Raw genomic sequence first — 21131 nt, 5'->3', positions numbered from 1 at the left:
TGACAGTGATGAGAGGTGGTCGTTTGACCGCGGACCCATTACGGACACAGGCAATGAGGCAGTGATTGCTGAGATCCTGGTTGAAGACAGCGGAGGTGTATTTAGAGGATCATAGCTTTCACCTGGATTCAGCTGGTCAGACTATGTCATGAAAAGAGCAGTATTTAATGTTTTGTGAAGTGTCAAGAACAAATCGCCATCTCATTGTACTAAATGGTTTGTGGCTGACTTGCTGAGTGATATCTAGCAGGCAGAGCTTGAAAACAACACCAGCATCCATTTTAGTCATTTAGTAAACGCTCCTATCCAGAGCGAGTTACAGTTAGTGCATACATCTTAAGATAGCTACAGTGCCTTCCAAAAGTATTCATCCCCCTTGGCGTTTTCCTATTTTGTTGCATTACTTGGATTATTTGGATTTCATGTAATGGACATGCACAAATTAGTCCAAATTGGTGAAGTGAAATGAAAAAATAACTTAATTCAAAAAATAAATAACGGAAAAGGGGTGCGCGCATATGTATTCACCCCCTTTGCTATGAAGCCCCTAAATAAGATCTGGTGCAACCAATTACCTTCAGAAGTCACATTAGATAAATAAAGTCCACCTGTGCGCAATCTAAGTGTCACATGATCTGTCACATGATCTCAGTATATATACACCTGTTCTGAAAGTGTCTGCAACACCACTAAGCAAGGGGCACCACCAAGCAAGCGGCACCATGAAGACCAATGAGCTCTCCAAACAGATCACGGTTGGGTTATAAAAAAATATCAGAAACTTTGAACATCCCACGGAGCACCATTAAATCCATTATTTAAAAATGGAAAGAATATGGCACCACAACAAACCTGCCAAGAGAGGGCCGCCCACCAAAACTCACGGACCAGGCAAGGAGGGCATTAATCAGAGAGGCAACAAAGAGACCAAAGATAACCCTGAAGGAGCTGCAAAGCTCCACAGCGGAGATTGGAGTATCTGTCCATAGGACCACTTTAAGCCGTACACTCCACAGAGCTGGGCTTTACGGAACAGTGGCCAGAAAAAAGCCATTGCTTAAAGTAAAAAATAAGCAAACACATTTGGTGTTCGCCAAAAGGCATGTGGGAGACTCCCCAAACATATGGAAGAAGGTACTCTGGCCATCAAGGAAAACGCTATGTCTGGCGCAAACCCAACACCTCTCATCATCCCGAGAACACCATCCCCACAGTGAAGCATGGTGGTGGCAGCATCATGCTGTGGGGATGTTTTTCATTGGCAGGGACTGGGAAACTGGTCAGACTTGAAGGAATGATGGATGGCTCTAAATACAGGGAAATTCTTGAGGGAAACCTGTTTCAGTTTTCCAGAGATTTGAGACTGGGAGGTTCACCTTCCAGCAGGACAATGACCCTAAGCATACTGCTAAAGCAATACTCGAGTGGTTTAAGGGGAAACATTTAAATGTCTTGGAATGGCTTAGTCAAAGCCCAGATCTCAATCCAATTGAGAATCTGTGGTATGACTTAAAGATTGCTGTACACCAGCGGAACCCATCCAACTTGAAGGCGCTGGAGCAGTTTTGCCTTGAAGAATGGGCAAAGATTCCAGTGGCTAGATGTGCCAAGCTCATAGAGACATACCCCAAGAGACTTGCAGCTGTAATTGCTGCAAAAGGTGGCTCTACAAAGTATTGACTTTGGGGGGGTGAATAGTTATGCATGCTCAAGTCTTCTTTTTTTTTCTTATTTCTTGTTTGTTTCACAATAAAAAATATTTGCATCTTCAAATGGTAGGCATGTTGTGTAAATCAAATGATACAAACCCCCCAAAAATCAATTTTAATTCCAGGTTGCAAGGCAACGAAGTCCCCTGTAGCTCAGTTGGTAGAGCATGGCGCTTGCAACGCCAGGGTTGTGGGTTCGTTTCCCTCGGGGGGCCAGTATGAAAAATGAATGCACTCACTAACTGTAAGTCGCTCTGGATAAGAGTGTCTGCTAAAATGACTAAAATGTAAATGCAACAAAATAGGAAAAATGCCAAGGGGGGTGAATACGATCGCAAGCCACTGTAGGTGTGACATCCACATATCTCATTCATAGTAAGTACATTTTTCCTCAATAAAGTAGCAATCAGCTAAATCAGTGCTAGTAGGGGGGAAAAGAGTCAAGTGCTAGTGTTAGTTCACAAAAGGCAATTTATTTATTTATTTAGGGGGGAGGGGGTTGAAGGGTGAGGGCGGGGTGCGAGGGGGTTGCTGTGGTATTATTTAAGATACTCTTTTAATAGGTAGGGTTTCAGATGTTTTCGGAAGATGGGGAGGGACTCTGCTGTCCTAGCTTCAGGGGGAAGCTGGTTCACCATTAGGGTGCCAGGACAGAGAAGCGCTTTGACTGGGCTGAGTGGGAATTGCCCTCCCGTAGGGGTGAGAGGGCCAAGAGAGCAGAGGTGGCAGAACATACTCGGGTGTAGGGTTTGAGTATAGCCTGAAGGTAGGAAGGGGCAGTTCCTCTTGCTCGGTAGGCAAGTACCATGGTCTTGTAGGTTGCCGGGTGGCCGGACCTCACTAGTTGCAGGATTTCATCTGGAGAGAAGGGGGAAAGAGGTCAAGGTGTAGGGTAGTTCTGTGTTAGTGGGACCAGTGGACTCAATAGACTGAGTGAATGAGGAGTGGATGTCGTCAACCTTTTCAAAGTGGTTGACAAAGTCATCCGCAGAGAGGGAGGAGGGAGAGGGTGGAGGATTAAGGAGGGAGGAGAAAGTGGAAAATCGTTTCCTAGTGTTAGAGGCAGAAGCTTGAAATTTAGATTACATTTTACATTTACATTTTAGTCATTTAGCAGACGCTCTCATCCAGAGCGACTTACAGTTAGTAGATTGATAGAAAGTGGCTTTAGCAGTGGATACAGAGGAAGAGAAGGTAGAGAGGAGGCAGTTAAAAGATGATACGTCCTCCAGAAGTTTAGTTTTCCTCCATTTACGCTCAGCTGCCCGCAGCCCTGTTCTGTAAGCTCATAATGAGTCACTCAGCAATGGAGCGGGAGGGGACGGCAGATCCAGCCGGGAGGAAAGGGGACAGTGTAAGGCGGAAAGGGAGGAGAGTAGGGTCGAAGAGGCATAATCAGGAGACGAGGGAGAAGGATTTAGCAGAAGGGAGAGATGATAGGATAAAAGAAGGGAGAGTAGTGGGAGAGAGAGTGAAGATTGTGACGGCGCATGACCATCTGGGTAGGGGATGAGTGGGTAGGTTTGGAGGAGAAGGAGAAAGAAAAGTTAACAAAGTAGTGATCAGAGACTTCAAATGAAATCTCAAGTTCAAGAAACATTGAGAAACGGCAGCACTCCAAAAAGTAAAAAAATGACAAAAAGACGTCACCTCATTTCACCTTTTTATTTTCGGCCGGACAGGCTGTGATCAGAGACCTGGACGGGAGTTGCAGTGAGATTAGTAGGCGAACAGCCTCTAGTAAAGATGAGGTCAAGCGAATTGCCTGCCTTGTGAGTGGGAGGGGACTGGGAAAAGGTGAAGTCAAAAGAGACAAGGAGGGGAAAGAGAGGTGGAAAGAAATGAATCGGTGGCAGACGTCAGGATGTTGAAGTCACCCAGTACGATGAGCAGCGAGCCATCGTCATGGAATGAGCTTATCAAGGTGTCAAGCTCATTGAGGAACTCTCTAAGGGCACTTGGTGGGCGATAGATGACAACAATGTTAAGCGTGAGTGGACAAGGGACAGTGGCAGCATGGAATTCAAATGAGGAGTTTGACTGGTAAATTAGGGAGAAAATAGAAAATCTCCACTTAGGAGAAATGAATAGCCCTGTGCCACCACCGCGACGACCGGATGCTCTCGGACTATGACAGAACAAGTAGTCAGATGAAGAGAGAGCAGCTTGAGTAGTGGTGTTCTCTGGGGTGATCCATGTCTCTGTCAGGGCCAAAAGGTTTAGGGACTGAAGGGTAGCATAGGCTGAGATGAACTAGGCATTCTTGACCGCAGATCAGCAGTTCCAAACGCTTCCGGAGACCAGGATTTCCACATGGGTTGTGCACGCAAGGTACACTAAAATAGAAGGGTTGCAGCCAAGGGGTGTCGAGCGTCTGTAAAGCCTACAGGGAGTGGAGCGAACAGGTATAGAAAACACACATAGTTGGTAAAGCTACAAAAGAGCAAAATAAGATAATCTGAAAATAACTATGTAAAATACTCAAATGAGAGAGTGGTGTGGAGCCTTCCTTTCTTTACATCCTCGAATAACTCTGCTGAACAACTCGGCAGAACCGTCGTTGTTTCGGCGACGGTCTTAGTTTTGGCGATGAGACCGCCACTGACACGAACGCTTACATCTGCCGCTGAGAAAACAGGGGAGACTGAAGCACTAACACTAATTGCTAATTGCCTAGCAGAGGTAAAGAGCACACCTCCCGGTACTAATTGCTGATTGCCTAGGAGAGGAGAAACCAATCTCCCTCTAATTCGGCTGACTAGCTAGCAAAAAGACAGTACTAGACAACAACAGATTAAGACAAAAATTATACTTATCACTCCTGGAGATGTCAGGAGTCCTCTACCTATAGATTGAAGGACACATCCAGCAACATAATGTGTTTATGTGAATTTCAAGGGCACTACCTCAATATGGCAGAGAGGGAGAAATCTCTTCAGGTTAATCCTTACATTCCTGACCTGTCAGTACAATGTCACATAAAACCAGGAGGACGGGAGAAGGTGTTAGAACGCTCAGCAGAGAGATCCAAACAAACACATGGCTGTCCCAGCCCTAAACCCCCACAAGCACAGAAACACACACATAGACAGGATAGACAGGCAAACAAATAAGAAGTGAACACAGGGCTATTAAAGGGCTGGATATGGGGTCATGGTTTTAGGAACCATAACCCCATGGTTCCTAAAACCCCAAGTCCAATCAAGTCCAATCGCAAGTTTAGACAAAACCAGGTGTCATTCATAGCTGTCATGCCTGTCAAATCCAGAGAGGGTAAGAGGAGTGAGACGCTACCTTCAACCTACTCTCTCTGTGGTGTGTGTCATGTCAAGGTGACCTGCTGTAGAAAATACTACCGTATGCAGATGAGAGAGAATCCCTGTTATACAGCACCTCTCATTTACTGCACTTTCAACAGGTCAAAACACTCTCAAATATGTAGTGACATGGGTTGAATATTGTACATTAGAATGTCACTCAGAAATTCAAGGAAAAACTAACTTTTATCATCCCTTAGTAATGTATATTTGTATAGATCTTTCTACATTGTATTTTAGACAGCAGGTAAAACATTGAAAGCTCAGTGACCACTGCATAGTTCCTAACTGTAATTATTATGACAGTTTAGTAGTTTAGTGAACTTGAAGTAAAAATAGCATAGCATGGCTTTTCAAAGATTTTGACATTCTGAATCCGTCAAAAGAAGACACAATTCATTAGGGTCTGTTGTATAAATAGATAATGGAACAGAGCGAGATATTATATTTATCCAACTCAATAAAGCAAGATGAAGAAGATTATTCTGTCCTGAGTCACAGAGATAATGATATCTGGCTCCAGCGCCTTACAGGCTGCAGCTCTCTATAAAAACCCTCTGCTTTCGCCATATAGAGAGGCTGGTGCTGTGAGACTCCTGTGGCCTGCCTAAGCCCAGGACTGCTTGAGTCAGCCCTCTGCTGTTCCATGAAAGTCACCTTCCCCTGTACTCCATCCCCACACTGGGGTTAAGGGAGGGAGGATTTATTCGTGCGGCTCCAGAATTCCAGGGGCCAGGTGGGCTCGTTACTCATGTCAAATGGAAGTCGTGATAAAATGACAGGCCTCACAACTGGTTGCTGCCATCAGATTAATTCTGCCCTATTAGTGTAACGAGAACAGCGCTTTCCAAGTCACATTAAAACACTGCAGATCAATTAGCCAGGAGAGCTGTAACCTTGGCCCAGGGAGCGGTGGTGGGAAGTCTGAGCTGCTACCTGAAGCTCTGGCCCTGTTCTGATGAACCCTCCCTGGCTTTCAGTACATCTCTCTCTCCCTCCACTCCCATTCTCCTCCCCTCAGCTCACATGTAATCCTCCCAAACTCCTTAGAAATGGCTGCTTTCTGCTGGCTCCCTATGGTGTCATGTGGTAATCATTTTATAACATCATATTGCAGTTTTCTTTTTCTTTGTCTTCTGACATGGAATAGTGGTTTCTGTCTCTTGGTCAACTGTTGCACTTAGTATTAAAAATACAAATTATTTTAACAAAGTATACATTTGTCTCAAATCCACATTTGAGGGAGTGCTCCAAAAGGCTTAGCCAGTGAGAGGCAAACAAATGTGAAGACTAGGCTACTTTGTTATACTTTGTGTTTGGTGGTCCTATACTTTGTGTTTGGTGGTCCATCACTTGCACAACTTTGTCAGCCATTCCATTCCAATTTCTACCTCTTTGAATACGGCTGATAAGAATGGAATTAGTATGAGTGCCTTAAATTCATCTACATAATCCCTTGACAAAGCTTTGACATCTTTGCATGGTGTTCTTCACTTAAAATGTAGCGCTAAATTATGTGTTTTGTGCTCTCACTAAATTTGACTCTGTAAAGTCGTTCTAATCAAGACTTCATAGACATATGATTTGGGTTCCTGCCGTTCAACAGATTTGACATTTTCCAAAGCAGCAGCTCAATTCTTCCGAGGACCCAGCCCCTCTCTGTCTGATTGCAATGGAAATACATATGATTGGATTGTCTCTTATTGAAATTATGTTGGTCTACCAAAGTAATGGCCCCACGATCCACAGAACAATGGCATATTATTTTTATTTTTGTATTATTTTTATACAAGTATGATGCACTACCATCTCAGAGATTTTCATCCTCTGGAAGCCAAAAAGTGGTGTTGACGGTGTGCGGTGTGATTTTATGGAATGGTGACAGTGATTTTATGTTATTTCTAAAGAGCAAACAAAGACCATTTGTCTTGCAGCAAGTAAATGTTTGTAATAGCCTGGCTCTCTAGCATTCTCAGGATAATAAATACAGTGCATTTGGAAAGTATTCAGACCCCTTCACTTTTTCCACATTTTGTTACGTTACAGCCTTATTCTAAAATGGATTGAATAAAAATTTTTCCTCATCAATCTACACATGATACCCCATAATGACAAAGCTTTCGAAATTTTCGAAATGTAGACATTTTTGCAAATTTATTAAAAAATAAAAAACAGAAATACCTTATTTACATAAGTATTCAGACCCTTTGCTATGAGACTCGAAATTGAGCTCAGGTGCATCCTGTTTCCATTGATCATCCTTGAGATGTTTCTACAACTTGATTGGAGTCCACATGTGGTAAATTTAATTGATTGGACATGATTTGGAAAGGCACACAACTGTCTTTATAAGGTCCCACAGTTCACAATGCAAAACAAAGACTCTTCCTAGAGCTGGCCACCCGGCCAAATTGAGCAATCGGGAGAGAAGGGCCTTGGTCAGGGAGGTGACCAAGAACCCGATGGTCACTCTGACAGAGCTCCAGAGTTCCTCTGTGGAGATGGGAGAACCTTCCAGAAGGACAACCATCACTGCAGCACATCACTCCACCAATCAGGCCTTTATGGTAGAGTGACTAGACGGAAGCCACTCCACAGTAAAAGGCACATGACAGCCCGCTTGGAGTTTGCCAAAAGGTACCTAAAGACTCTCAGACCATGAGAAACAAGATTCTCTGGTCTGATGAAACCAAGATTGAACTCTTTGGCCTGAATACCAAGTGCCCCATCTGGAGGAAACCTGGCACCGCGCATCACCTGGCCAATACCATCCCTACAGTGAAGCATGGTGGTGGCAGCATCATGCTGTGGGGATGTTTTTCAGTGGCAGGGACTGGGAGACAAGTCAGGATCGAGGGAAAGATGAATGGAGCAAAGTACAGAGAGATCCTTGATGACAACTTGCTCCAGAGCGCTCAGGACCTCAGACTTGGGCAAAGGTTCACCTTCCAACAGGACAACGAGCCAAGACAATGCAGGAGTGGCTTCGGGATAAGTCTCTGAATGTCCTTGAGTGGCCCAGGCTCATTGTAATGGCTGAAATGGAATTAATGGAACGGAGTCAAACATGTGGTTTCCATGTGTGTGATGTGTTTGATATACGTTCCATTAATTCCATTCCAGCCATTACAATGAGCCCATCCTCCTATAGCTCCTCCCACCAGCCTCCACTGATATATATATTTTTTGGGGGAACTCAGTCGGTGTCTCATCTTACTGTTGAGAGGTAGAATAGTAGAAACTAAGTCGCTCTGGATAAGAGCGTCTGCTAAATGATGTAAATGTAAATGTAGAAACAGGGTGCAAGTTTGAAATTTGGTTGTGCATCAGCAATCTTTCTCTCGTTATCTCAGTCACGGACGTTCACTCAATTAGCAATGTCAGCTAACAATTTTTAGATTGGTAAAACCCTTGAATGAGTAAGTGTGTCCAAACTTTTGACTGGTACTGTATGTAAATGTGATATTTTAGATTTTCCTAAATATATTAAAATTAGCAAAAATGTCAAAAAACCTGTTTTTGCTTTGTCATTAAGGGGTATTGTGTGTGGATTGATGGGGCGAAAAAACATAGACCATACTATTTACCAACAGAGTTTTCATCAAAAGTGAGCTACAAAAGTATTGGGACAGTTGCAATTTTGTTGTTGTTTTTTCTCTGTACTCCACTTTGGATTTGAAATGATACACTGACTATGAAGGAAAAGTGCAGACTGTCAGCTTTAATTTGAGGGTATTTTCATCCATATCGGGTGAACCGTTACATCACTTTTTGTACATAGTCCCCCACAAGCTTGATGTAGTCATTGCATGCTATGAATATGGGACTAGATCAGTGGCGGCTCCTGAAAAAATTCTCAGGAGGGGCAATTTTTCTGATGATTTAGGTGACCTACACACATTTAAAAAAAGATATGTCCAGCAACAACATGAAGACAGGGGCAGCATATAAGTCAATACCAGAAGCATTTATTGACTGATCTCAAAAGTGTTGGCTTACCAGGGTTGGTGGAGCCCTCAGTTTCATCTTTGCCTCGCAAAGCTAACTCAAACACTCCGCAAAACTTCACACACTGGATTAGCCGGCTGAGGATGTGGCGGTTCTTGCTAATATATTTGTTATAGTGAATATGGAATATGATATGTTGAGTAAAATGTTGTGCTAAGATCTATTTAGGTCAGGAGCTGGTTATAAGTTCTGTTCCTATCCAATAACAATGGACAAAAGGGTCCTATCTTGTCAGCCTTGTCAGCAGGTGGCCAAGGACAACACCCACGCCATAGGCCTCTCAGTTCTTCCAACTCACGAGTTCTTGCTCTGAGGACACACACACACACAAACACACACACACACACATCATCACTGTTAAACACACACACACACACACACACACATCATCACTGTTAAACACACACACACACACACACAAATCCCCTCTCTTAGGCTGAACATTTGAAGACAGAGAACCCGACTCAGAGCCAATGCAACAGTGACAGTAGCCTGCAGGGGACCTCGCCCAACTCATCAGGACCAATCAGAAGATCAGAACTACTAGATTGAACCTACTTCATTTATTGCATAAAATGTCTGCACACAATGTTTCGGGGCTCTCTTCAGATAATAATAATAATAATAAAATAATAATAATATGCCATTTAGCAGACGCTTTTATCCAAAGCGACTTACAGTCATGCGTGCATACATTTTTGTGTATGGGTGGTCCCGGGGATCGAACCCACTACCTTGGCGTTACAAGCACCATGCTCTACCAGCTGAGCTACAGAAAGTGGATACTCATGGATGCGCATTGCAATTGTAAAATGTCAACACAATTGGAGACACCACGTCATTTTTGGAGACATGTTATTGACAGTAAACTATTGTAGATGCGACTGCTAACTAAATAAAACATTTTAGCTGGCTAGCTAATCATCTTAGCTAAATGTGGGGCAAACAATTCAGTTATTTACCGTTAATTTGAGGGATTGGGGTGAAAGAAATCGAGTTACATAGTGATACTTTACGATATACTGTATTGACAATATCGCAATATTTTAGCGCTAGTTGGCTGTACCTGCACCAAAACACCATTATTGTTCCTTCATAGCTTGTTCTCAATCTTTTCACATTGGGAGCAAATTTGTTTTCAGCACTTTTATTTCCATGACTGATCAAAACTCGTTCACATGGCTTTCTGATCCCTCTGCAACAGACATATGGTGCGCAATAAAATCACAGTATCGAATCGCAATACGTATAGAATCATGAGACTCGCAATGCTGATGCATATATCTTATCGTGAGGTTCCTGGCAATTCCCAGCCCAAGTTCATTTGCCACAACAAATCTCTTCGCTAGCAAACGCGATGTCTTCTCCAAAACGGCAATGTGTCTCCAGCAATGTTTACTTTTTTGACGTTCTATGGCATCTCCACTTTCCAAGCATATACGACCACATGTAATATTTTGGTAAGTGATGCAAATAGTGAACTATGTAGGGCCAGGATGTAAAATATATGTAGCTGCAGCAATTTCTCTTATCTGATATGGTAAGTAATGGGGCTTAATTTATAGCTCCCTAAGAGTTTGACGAACGGGTCCGTGAACGCGATTCCAGATATATTTACCTCTGAATAAACTGCCTTTATTACACCATATCCACATCCAGTAAACTTGTGATTATCAACACTAACCTCATCGTTGTGGCGGCGGACAGCTAGCCTGTATCCCTCGTCATCCAGTTGAGTGAGTGGCAATGTCTTTTTTCGTTCGTACCAATTTTTGGAAAATCCTCGGGTGTAGGACTTTCCGCCTTTAGTAGAAACCTGTTGAATTATTAAATTTGGTCTGGGAGGTCCTAATTGTTTCGTTGCCAATTTATCTCCATTTGTTCGCCGACAAAAAGGAACTTCTTTCAAACAATCCACTCTTTTCTCAGTTACGTTCATGGTTACGTAACGTATGACGAAAGCGCGTAAGTGCAAGCCCACAGACACCCATTGAGATTGTATTGAAGGCTCTGAAATTTGAAAAAAATAGATTTTACATGGGAGTCTATTACAGACTTCTGGGCGATTTTCAACCTGACTGAAATCGCCCCAAAAGGGGGGGGAGCCATTTGAAGCACGACTTTAGCCTGATTCGACATTTAGTGGCAGTGTGGCACTGTGGCAGATCAGACGTATAGATTACAACACTGATAACTACTGTTGCCGTGATATAATTGATTAGAAAAAAAATCCCTTCCTTTTCCCGTTTGGCAGTGCGTCGCCCATATCGCCCTATTGAACAGGCCGCCCCTGGACTAGATACTTAACTTTTCACTACTTTGATACACATATAATTAATTTGTCCCAATACTTTATGTCCCCTAAAATGGGGGGACTATGTACAAAAAGCTGACAGTCTGCACTTTAACCTTATAGTCATTGTCTCATTTCAAATCCAAAGTGCTGGAGTACAGAACCAAAATAACAAAAAATGTGTCACTGTTCCAATACTTTTGGAGCTCATTGTATATTTTTCGTAGCTGTCTATTTACCACCACAAACCGATGCTGGCACCAAGACCGTGCTCAACGAGCTATACACTGAGTATTCCAAACATTAGGAACACCTTCCTAATATTGACTTGCACGCCCCCCTTTTACCCTCAGAACTGCCTCAATTCGTCAGGGCATGGACTCTACAAGGTGTCGAAAGCGTTCCACGGGGATGCTGGCCTATGTTGACTCCAATGCTTCCCACAGTTGTGTCATGTTGGTTGGATGTCCTTTGGGTGGTGGACCATTCGTGATACACACGGGAAACTGTTGAGCATGAAAAACCCAGCAGCGTTGCAGTTCTTGACACAAACCGGTGTGTCTGGTACCTACTACCATACCCCGTTCAAAGGCACTTAAATATTTTGTCTTGCCCATTCACCCTTTGAATGGCACACACACAATCCATATCTCAATTGTCTCAAGGCTTAGAAATCCATCTTTAACCTGTCTCCTCCCCTTCATCTACATTGATTGAAGTGGATTTAACAAGTGACATCAATAAGGAATCATAGCTTCCAACTGGATTCACCTGGTCAGTCTAAATCATGGAAAGAGCAGGTGTTCTTAATGTTTTGTATACTCAGTGTTAGAGCTGACCCCATTTAGTCGACTGGTCGATTGTTTGGTCCATAGGCTTTTGGTCGACAATAGGCTGTTTAGTCGAGCAGTGGCAAATATATGTAAAACAATTATGGCACACGAGACACCTGTCTGATTCAGGCCTGTCTGAGTGGACTAATCCATTGCGGAGGCCGCGGGGATGGCACACCAGTGTCACCAGTAGTACATTTACCGATAATTCCCATAATCTCTTATCAACGTTTTTTTGGTTATGGTCATTTCTGTTAATGCATTCAATATATTATTATTACAGTCTTACCGTTGTGATTGTAGGAGTGGACACGTTGTTTGCAGAGCGCACAACCTAGGCTACACTTGTGAGAAAAAAGGTTTGGTTTATTTAATTCTATTTACGAGTTGTCAATTTATTCATTGTCTTTTGTTTGGAGCGCTCCTGTCAATCTTGAGTAAGGACACACACATGATTATTCATAGAACTAGGCCTAGGCTACCTGGCCTGTGCGCAAATGTAGGCCTTTAAATGTGCCCATTTGGGGATCTGATACTATTTCTGATTGTCTTAACTCACCATCACTGTGGAGCTTCTCAAAGTAATGTTTTCTTTGCCTCAAACAGTAAGTAAACAAAGTCTGTTTTTACATCCATTAAGAATGACAATAGTTCCTGAACGTAGCCCATTTGAAACATCTGTGATGCGTGTGATAGGAGTCAGGCGCAGGAGAGTAATACGCATCCAAAAAGTTTATTCCGTCGATAAACAGTTGAGCAAGCATGCGACAACAAAACTCAGGCACAGGGGAAATATCTACCCTGGGAAACAACATGGTAAGGGTAGCTCAACCGAGCTACACACAGCTCACAACAAACAATCACCCACACAGACAAGGAAGCAGAGGGACGACTTATACAATGACTAATTGGGGATAAGGACCAGGTGTGTGTGATTACTTAGACAAGACAAGTGGAGTGATGAGAAATGGATTGGCAGCATCTAGTAAGCCGGTGACGACGAACCCCGACACCTGCCCGAACAAGGAGGGGAGACAGCCTCGGCGGAAGTCGTGACAGTACCCCCCCACCTTGACGTCCAGAGGAGGTGGAGGGACCTCCCGCACCTCAGACTCCTGGAGCGGACCAGCTACCACCGGCCTGAGGAGAGACACATGAAACGAGGGGTTAATATGGTAATCAGGGGGAAGTAATAACCTATATGTAACCTCGTTGACTCTCCTCAGGGCTTTGAACGGCCCCACAAACCGCGGGCTCAGGTTCCGGCAGGGCAGGCGGAGGGGCAGATTCTGGGTCGAGAGCCAGACACGATCCCACGGTACAAAGACGGGGGCCTCACTGTGGTGGCAGTCAGCGTTGGCCTTCTGACGACGCACGGCGCGTTGAAGGTGAACGTGGGCAGCATCCCACGTCTCCTCTGCGCGCCGAAACCAGTCATCCACCGCAGGAGCTTCGGTCTGGCTCTGGTGCCACGGTGCCAGAACCGGTTGGTAACCTAGAACACACTGGAAAGGCGTTAGGTTAGTGGAGGAGTGGCGGAGAGAGTTCTGGGCATATTCTGCCCATGGCAAGAACACCGACCACTCCCCCGGCCCGTCATGGCAGTAGGACCGCAGGAACCTACCCATGTCCTGATTTACCCGTTCCACCTGCCCATTACTCTCTGGGTGGAACCCAGAGGTCAGGCTGACCGAGACCCCCAGACGTTCCATGAACGCCTTCCAGACCTTGGACGTGAACTGGGGATCCCGGTCAGACACTATATCCTCTGGTACACCGTAGTGCCGGAAGACGTTAGTAAAAAGGGCCTCTGCAGTCTGCAGGGCCGTGGGGAGACCGGGCAGAGGAAAGAGGCAGCAGGACTTGGAAAAGTGGTCCACAACGACCAGGATGGTGGTGTTACCTTGGGAGAGGGGAAGATCAGTTAGAAAATCAATGCTAAGGTGAGACCATGGTCGTTGTGGAACTGGTAACGGTTGTAGCTTACCCGCTGGGAGGTGCCTAGGTGCCTTACTCTGGGCGCACACCGAGCAGGAGGAGACGTACACCCTCACGTCCTTAGCCAAGGTAGGCCACCAGTACTTTCCGCTCAGGCAGCGCACTGTACAGCCGATACCTGGGTGACCAGAGGAGGGTGACTTGTGTGCCCAGTAGATCAGACTTTCACGGATAAGAGCAGGCACGTACTGCAGTCCATCTGGACACTGAGGTGGAGAGGGATCCGTGCGTAATGCCTGCTCTATATCCGCGTCCATCGCCCATACTACCGGCGCTACAATGCAGGAGGCCGGCAGTATGGGAGTGTTGTCTCTGGGCCTCTCCTCTGTGTCATACAGCCGGGACAGCGTGTCTGCCTTCACGTTCTTCGTACCCGGGATGTATGATAGAGTGAAATCAAACCGGATGAAGAATAGGGTCCATCTGGCCTGGCGAGGATTCAGCCTCCTCGCTGCCCGGATGTACTCTAGGTTACGGTGGTCCGTCCAGACGAGGAAAGGGTGTTTTGTCCCCTCGAGCCAATGCCTCCACACGGTCAAGGCTCGAACAACAGCCAACATCTCCTGATAACCAACGCCGTAGTTCTGCTCCGCCGGGCTGAGCTTCTTCGAAAAGAACGCACAGGGTCGGAGCTTGGGTGGCGTTCCCGAGCGTTGAGACAGGACAGCTCCTATCCCAAACTCGGACGCATCCACCTCCACTACGAACGGTAGTGATGAATCGGGGTGGGCCAGTACTGGGGCTGAGGTGAACAGACCCCGCAGTTTGCTGAAGGCCAGGTCAGCCTCAGCAGACCAGCGGAGCCGGGATGGCCCACCCTTCAACAGGGAGGTAATGAGAGCTGCGACCTTGCCAAAGCCTCGGATAAACCTCCAATAATAGTTGGCAAAGCCAAGGAAGCGCTGCACCTCCTTAACCGTGGTTGGAGTCGGCCAATTACGCACGGCTGAAATGCGATCTCCCTCCTTCTCCACACCTGAGGTGGAAATGCGATATCCAAGGAAGGAGACGGACTGCTGGAAAAACATACACTTCTCTGCCTTAGCATTAAGGTAATTTTCCAACAGTCGGGCCAGCACTTTGCGAACCAGGGACACATGCTCGGTGCGCGTAGCGAAATACACCAGGATGTCATCGATGTAGACCACTACACCGCGACCAAGCATGTCCCGAAACACCTCTTTCACAAAGGACTGGAAAACTGAGGGATCATTCATCAAACCATAGGGCATCACCTGAATGCTGTCTTCCACTCATCTCCCTCTCGGATACGCACCAGGTTGTACGCACTCCTGAGATCTAATTTGGTGAAGAAGCGCGCCCCATGCATTGATTCAATAACTGAAGGAATGAGGGGGAGAGGATAACTAAATCTTATCGTCTCCCTGTTCAGTGGTCGATAATCAATGCACGGGCGCAGACCTCCGTCCTTCTTCTTCACAAAGAAGAAACTCGAGGAGGCGGGTGAAGTGGAGGGACGTATATACCCCTGGCGTAGGGACTCAGTGACATATGTTTCCATAGCCACCGTTTCAGCCTGTGACAGGGGGTATATATGACTCCTGGGAGGTACAGCGTCTACCTGGAGGTTTATCGCGCAATCCCCCGCCCGATGAGGTGGTAATTTAGTAGCCTGCGTTTTAGAGAACGCTTTGGCCAGATCTAGGTATTCAGGGGGAATGCGCACGGTAGAGGTACTGTCTGGACTTTCCACCGTGGTTGCACCAACAGAAACACCTAGACACCTACCCTGACACTCTCGTGACCACCCCGTGAGAACCCTCTGCGGCCATGAAAAGGTGGGGTTGTGGAGTGCTAGCCAAGGGATACCTAATACCACAGGGAAAGCAGGAGACTCAATAATGGAAAAAGTCACCTGCTCACAATGATTCTCCTGGGTAATCATGGTGACTGGTGCAGTAACTTCCTTAACCAACCCGGACCCTAATGGTCGACTATCAAGTGCTCTGATGGGGCGTGGAATGGATAGGGGAATCAATGGAATGCCTATACGGTGTGCGAATGCCCTGTCCATAAAGTTCCCAGCTGCGCCTGAATCGACTAGCGCCTTACACTGGGGAACATCCATGTGCTCAGGAAAGGAGACGAGTATTTTACAGTGCGCAGCAGAGGGCTCTGAACGAGTGTGGGTGTTCGATACCTGGGGTGATGCGAGAGTGCCCTGCCTTCCGCCTCCAGGCCCAAAAGAATGTTGACTACGACGTGTGGTGAAATGTCTCCTCCCTCGTTCCACACTGCGTTGGCCCACTCCAGGGCTTTCCCACAGAGGCAGGAAACGAGGACGGACACCTTCTCCCGCTCAGATGGTGCCGGCCTGATGCTGGTGAAGTAAAGCTCCAATTGGAGGAGGAATTGCTGGCACAGCGCCGCTGTCCCCTCAAACGCCCGTGGTCGGGATATCTGGATTCCTCCTGGTGCTGGGGTATAGGTGGCTGGATCCGGTTGGCCAGCTGGTCTCGACAGATCGGGTCTGTTCTTCTCCAGGTGTTGGACTACCTGAAGAACCCGATCCATTGCTTCCCCCAAGCTGGCCAGCATCGTGGAGTGCTCCTGGACCCGTGCCACGACTCCAGGCATGCGCTCTTCTCCCGCTGACTCCATAGCGGGTGGGTGATTCTGTGATGCGTGTGATAGAAGGAGTCAGGCGCAGGAAAGTAATACGCATCCAAAAAGTTTATTCCGTCGATAAACAGTTGAGCAAGCATGCGACAACAAAACTCAGGCACAGGGGAAATATCTACCCTGGCAAACAACAAGGTAAGGGTAGCTCAACCGAGCTACACACAGCTCACAACAAACAATCACCCACACAGACAAGGAAGCAGAGGGAACACTTATACAATGACTAATTGGGGATAAGGACCAGGGGTGTGTGATTACTTAGACAAGACAAGTGGAGTGATGAAAAATGGATCGGCAGCAGCTAGTAATCCGGTGACGACGAACGCCGAAACCTGCCCGAACAAGGAGGGAAGGCAGCCTCGGCGGAAGTCGTGACAACATCTTTTCAGCTGTCTACCTTTCGATAACAACTCAGCTTGAAATGGGAAGAAATGTAATGCTCTGGTCGGGTGGAAACGTCATAAAATAGGCCTACCTGATTACTTCTTATCCCTTGCACAAATAGCCTACAGCTGTGTCTGTCTGTCCGGAGCTCACTGGCATGGGAAATTGAGGGCCCAGAATATTTTATACAATGTTGCAACTCAAATAGGAAATACCAGTGACATCAAATCAAATCAAATTTTATTTGTCACATACTCATGTTAAGCAGATGTTATTGCGGGTGTAGCGAAATGCTTGTGTTTCTAGCTCCAACAGTGCAGTATATCTAAAAATTCACAACAATACACACAATACACACAACCTAAAAGTAAAATAATGGAATTAACCTCTACGGGATCGGTGTCCCTTATACGGTACTGTTGTTGCTCAATATGCGATATGTGACTAGAATGGTGTTGTAAAAAACAGCATACTTTCCGGGACATAGACATGTCTTATATGGACAGAAAGCTTAAAGTCTTGTTAATCTAACTGCAGTGTCCAATTTACAGTAGCTATTACAGCTAAAAAATACCATGCAATTGTTTGAGGATAGTGCACAACAACAAAACACTTTTATCACGGCAACTGGTTTGGTACATTCACCTCTGAAGGTAAACTGAATTACATTCAGTAATCTTGCTCTGATTTGTCATCTTGAGGGTCCCAGAGATAAAATGTAGTGTAGTTTTGTTTGAAAAATCAATTTTTATATTCAAATGTAGGAACTGGGTTCTACAGTTTGACCTCTGACTCCGCACCCACCCCGCACGGCCATCTAGATGTGTGAAGGTTAGTGTCTTTTCTGTAGGGAAGCTAATGATCCATCATTTATGACATTCCTGGGAGTGTGCAAACTTACATTTTGTATTACAATAGCATTTTTGTATGTTCTCTATAGTTATGTACTTGAAAACCAATTCGGCACATTTGGGAAAACTCCTGGCAGACTTGATACAAAATACTGTGTAGTAATGTAATTCTTCAATGGATCAGTCTGAAACTTTGCACACACACTGCTGCCATCTGGTTGACAACATCTAAATTACATATATAATCATACATCACTGTCTGGCCTTTCTCTTGCATTTCAAAGATGATGCAACAAAACAAAAAAATAGAAAACACATGTTTTTTTGTTTGTATTATCTTTTACTAGATCTAATGTGTTATATTCTCCTACATTCATTTCACATTTCCACAAACTTCAAAGTATTTTCTTTAAAATGATATCAAGAATATGCATATCCTTGCTTCAGGTCCTGAGCTACAGGCAGTTAGATTTGTGTATGTAATTTTAGGCGAAAATTGAAAAAAAGGGTCAGATCCTTTAAGGAATATAGAAATATTAGAAATATTAGGATGAGCAATGTCGAAGTGGCATAGACTAAAATACAGTAGAATAGAATACAGTATATACAGTGAGGGAAAAAAGTATTTGATCCTCTGCTGATTTTGTACGTTTGCCCACTGACAAAGACATGATCAGTCTATAATTTTAATGGTAGGTTTATTTGAACAGTGAGAGCTAGGGGGCCCCCGACCAAAAATAAATAAATATATATACAATGAGTAAACAAAACATTAAGAACACCTGCTCTTTCCATGAAAAAGCTATGATCTCTTATTGATGTCACTTGTTAAATCCACTTAAAATCAGTGTGGATGAAGGGGAAGAGACAGGTTAAAAAATGATTTTTAAGCCTTGAGACAATTGAGACATGGATTGTGTATGTGTGCCATTCAGAGGGTGAATGGTCCAGACAAAAGATTTAAGTGCCTTTGAACAGGGTATGGTAGTAGGTGCCAGGCGCACCGATTTGTGTCAAGAACTGCAACGCTGCTGGGTTTTTCATGCTCAACAGTTTCCCGTGTGTATCACGAATGGTCCACCATCCAAAAGACATCCAGCCAACTTGACACAACTGTGGGAAGCATTGGAGTCAACATGTGCCAGCATCCCTGTGGAATGCTTTCGACACCTTGTAGAGGCCATGCCCCAACGAATTGAGACTGTTCTGAGGGCAACATCGGGTGCAACTCAATTTTTGGAAGGTGTTCTTAACATTTTCTACACTCAGTATACTGTATATATTAGATGAGTAAAGCAAAAATATATTAATTTATTAAAGTGACTAGTGTTCCATGATTAAAGTGGACAGTGATTTCAAGTCTATGTATATTGGGCAGCAGCCGCTAAGGTGCAGGGTTACGTAACCGGGTGGAAGTCGCCTAGTGATGGCTATTTAACAGTCTGATGGCCTTGAGATAGAAGTAGTTTTTCAGTCTCTCAGTCCCAGCATTGATGCACCTGTACTGACCTCGCCTTCTGGATGATAGCGGGGTGAACAGGCAGTGGCTCAGGTGGTTGTTGTCCTTGATGATCTTTTTGGCCTTGCTGAGACATCGGGTGCTGTAGGTGTCCTGGAGGGCAGGTAGTTCGCCCCCGGTGATGCGTTGGGCAGACCGCACCACCCTCTGGAGAGCCCTGCGGTTGCGGGCGATGCAGTTGCCATGTCAGGCGGTGATACAGCCCATCAGGATGCTCTCAAATGTGTATCTGTAAAAGTTTGTGAGGGTTTTAGGTGCCAAGCCAAATTTCTTCAGCCTCCTGAGGTTGAAAAGGCGCTGTTGTGCCTTCTTCACCACACTGTCTGTGTGGGTGGACCATTTCAGATTGTCAGTGATGTGTACGCCGAGGAACTTGAAGCTTTCCACCTGCTCCACAGCGGTCGATGTGGATAGGGGCATGCTCCCTCTGCTGTTTCCTGAAGTCCACGATCAGCAACTTTGTTTTGTCGACATTGAGGGAGAAGTTATTTTCCTGGCACCACACTCCCAGGGCCTTCACCTCCTCTCTGTAGGCTGTCTCGTCATTGTTGGTAATCAGTCCTACTACTGTTGTGTCGTCTGCAAACTTGATGATTGAGTTGGAGGCATGCGTGGCCACGCAGTCATGGGTGAACAGGGAGTACAGGAGGGGGCTGAGCACGCACCCTTGTGGGGCCCCTGTGTTGAGGATCAGCGAAGTGGAGGCGTTGTTTCCTACCTTCACCACCTGGGGGCGGCCCGTCAGGAAGTCTAGGACCCAGTTACACAGGGTGGGGTTCAGACCCAGAGCCCTGAGCTTAACGATGAGCTTGGAGGGTACTATGGTGTTGAATGCTGAGCTATAGTCAATAAACAGCATTCTTACATAGGTATTCCTCTTGTCCAGATGGGATAGGGCAGTGTGCAGTGCGATGGCGATTGCCTCATCTGTGGATCTATTGGGGCGGTAAGGAAATTAAAGTGGGTCTAGGGTGTCAGGTAAGGTAGAGGTGATATGATCCTTAATTAGCCTCTCAAAGCACTTAATGATGACAGAAGTGAGTGCTATGGGGCGATAGCCATTTAGTTCATTTACCTTTGATTTCTTGGGTACAGGAACAATGGTGGACATCTTGAACAAGTGGGGACAGCAGACTGGGATAGAGAGAGATTGAATATGTCTGTAAACACTCCAGCCAGCTGGTCTGCGCATGCTCTGAGGACGCGGCTAGGGATGTCGTCTGGGCCGGCAGTCTTGCGAGGGTTAACACGCTTAAATGTCTTACTCACATTGGCCACGGAGAAGGAGAGCCCACAGTCCTTGGTAGCGGGCCACGTCGGTGGCACTTGTCCGGAAGCAAGACATCGGTGTCCGCGACGTGGCTGGTTTTCCCTTTGTATTCCGTGATTGCCTGTAGACCCTGCCACAGACGTCTCGTGTCTGAGCCGTTGAATTGCGACTCCACTTTGTCTCTATACTGACGTTTTGCCTGTTTGATTGCCTTATGGAGGGAATAACTACACTGTTTGTATTCGGCCATATTCCCAGACACCTTGCCATGGTTAAATGCGGTGGTTCGCACTTTCAGTTTTGCAC

At 45.6% G+C, this 21131-nt stretch overlaps 1 protein-coding gene across 1 annotated transcript in view; it reads left to right on the top strand.

Moving 5' to 3' along the window:
- LOC121540249 (cytosolic carboxypeptidase 6-like) overlaps positions 1 to 21131 on the top strand; it is a 499145-nt gene that overhangs the window by 182900 nt on the left and 295114 nt on the right. The gene's annotated exons all lie outside the window — the stretch shown is intronic.

The sequence above is a fragment of the Coregonus clupeaformis genome, chromosome 26 (assembly GCF_020615455.1).
Source record: "Coregonus clupeaformis isolate EN_2021a chromosome 26, ASM2061545v1, whole genome shotgun sequence".
Lineage (NCBI taxonomy): Eukaryota > Metazoa > Chordata > Actinopteri > Salmoniformes > Salmonidae > Coregonus > Coregonus clupeaformis.
The sequence above is the reverse complement of the archived record's forward strand: the minus strand, read 5'-3'. Positions and strand labels throughout refer to the sequence as shown.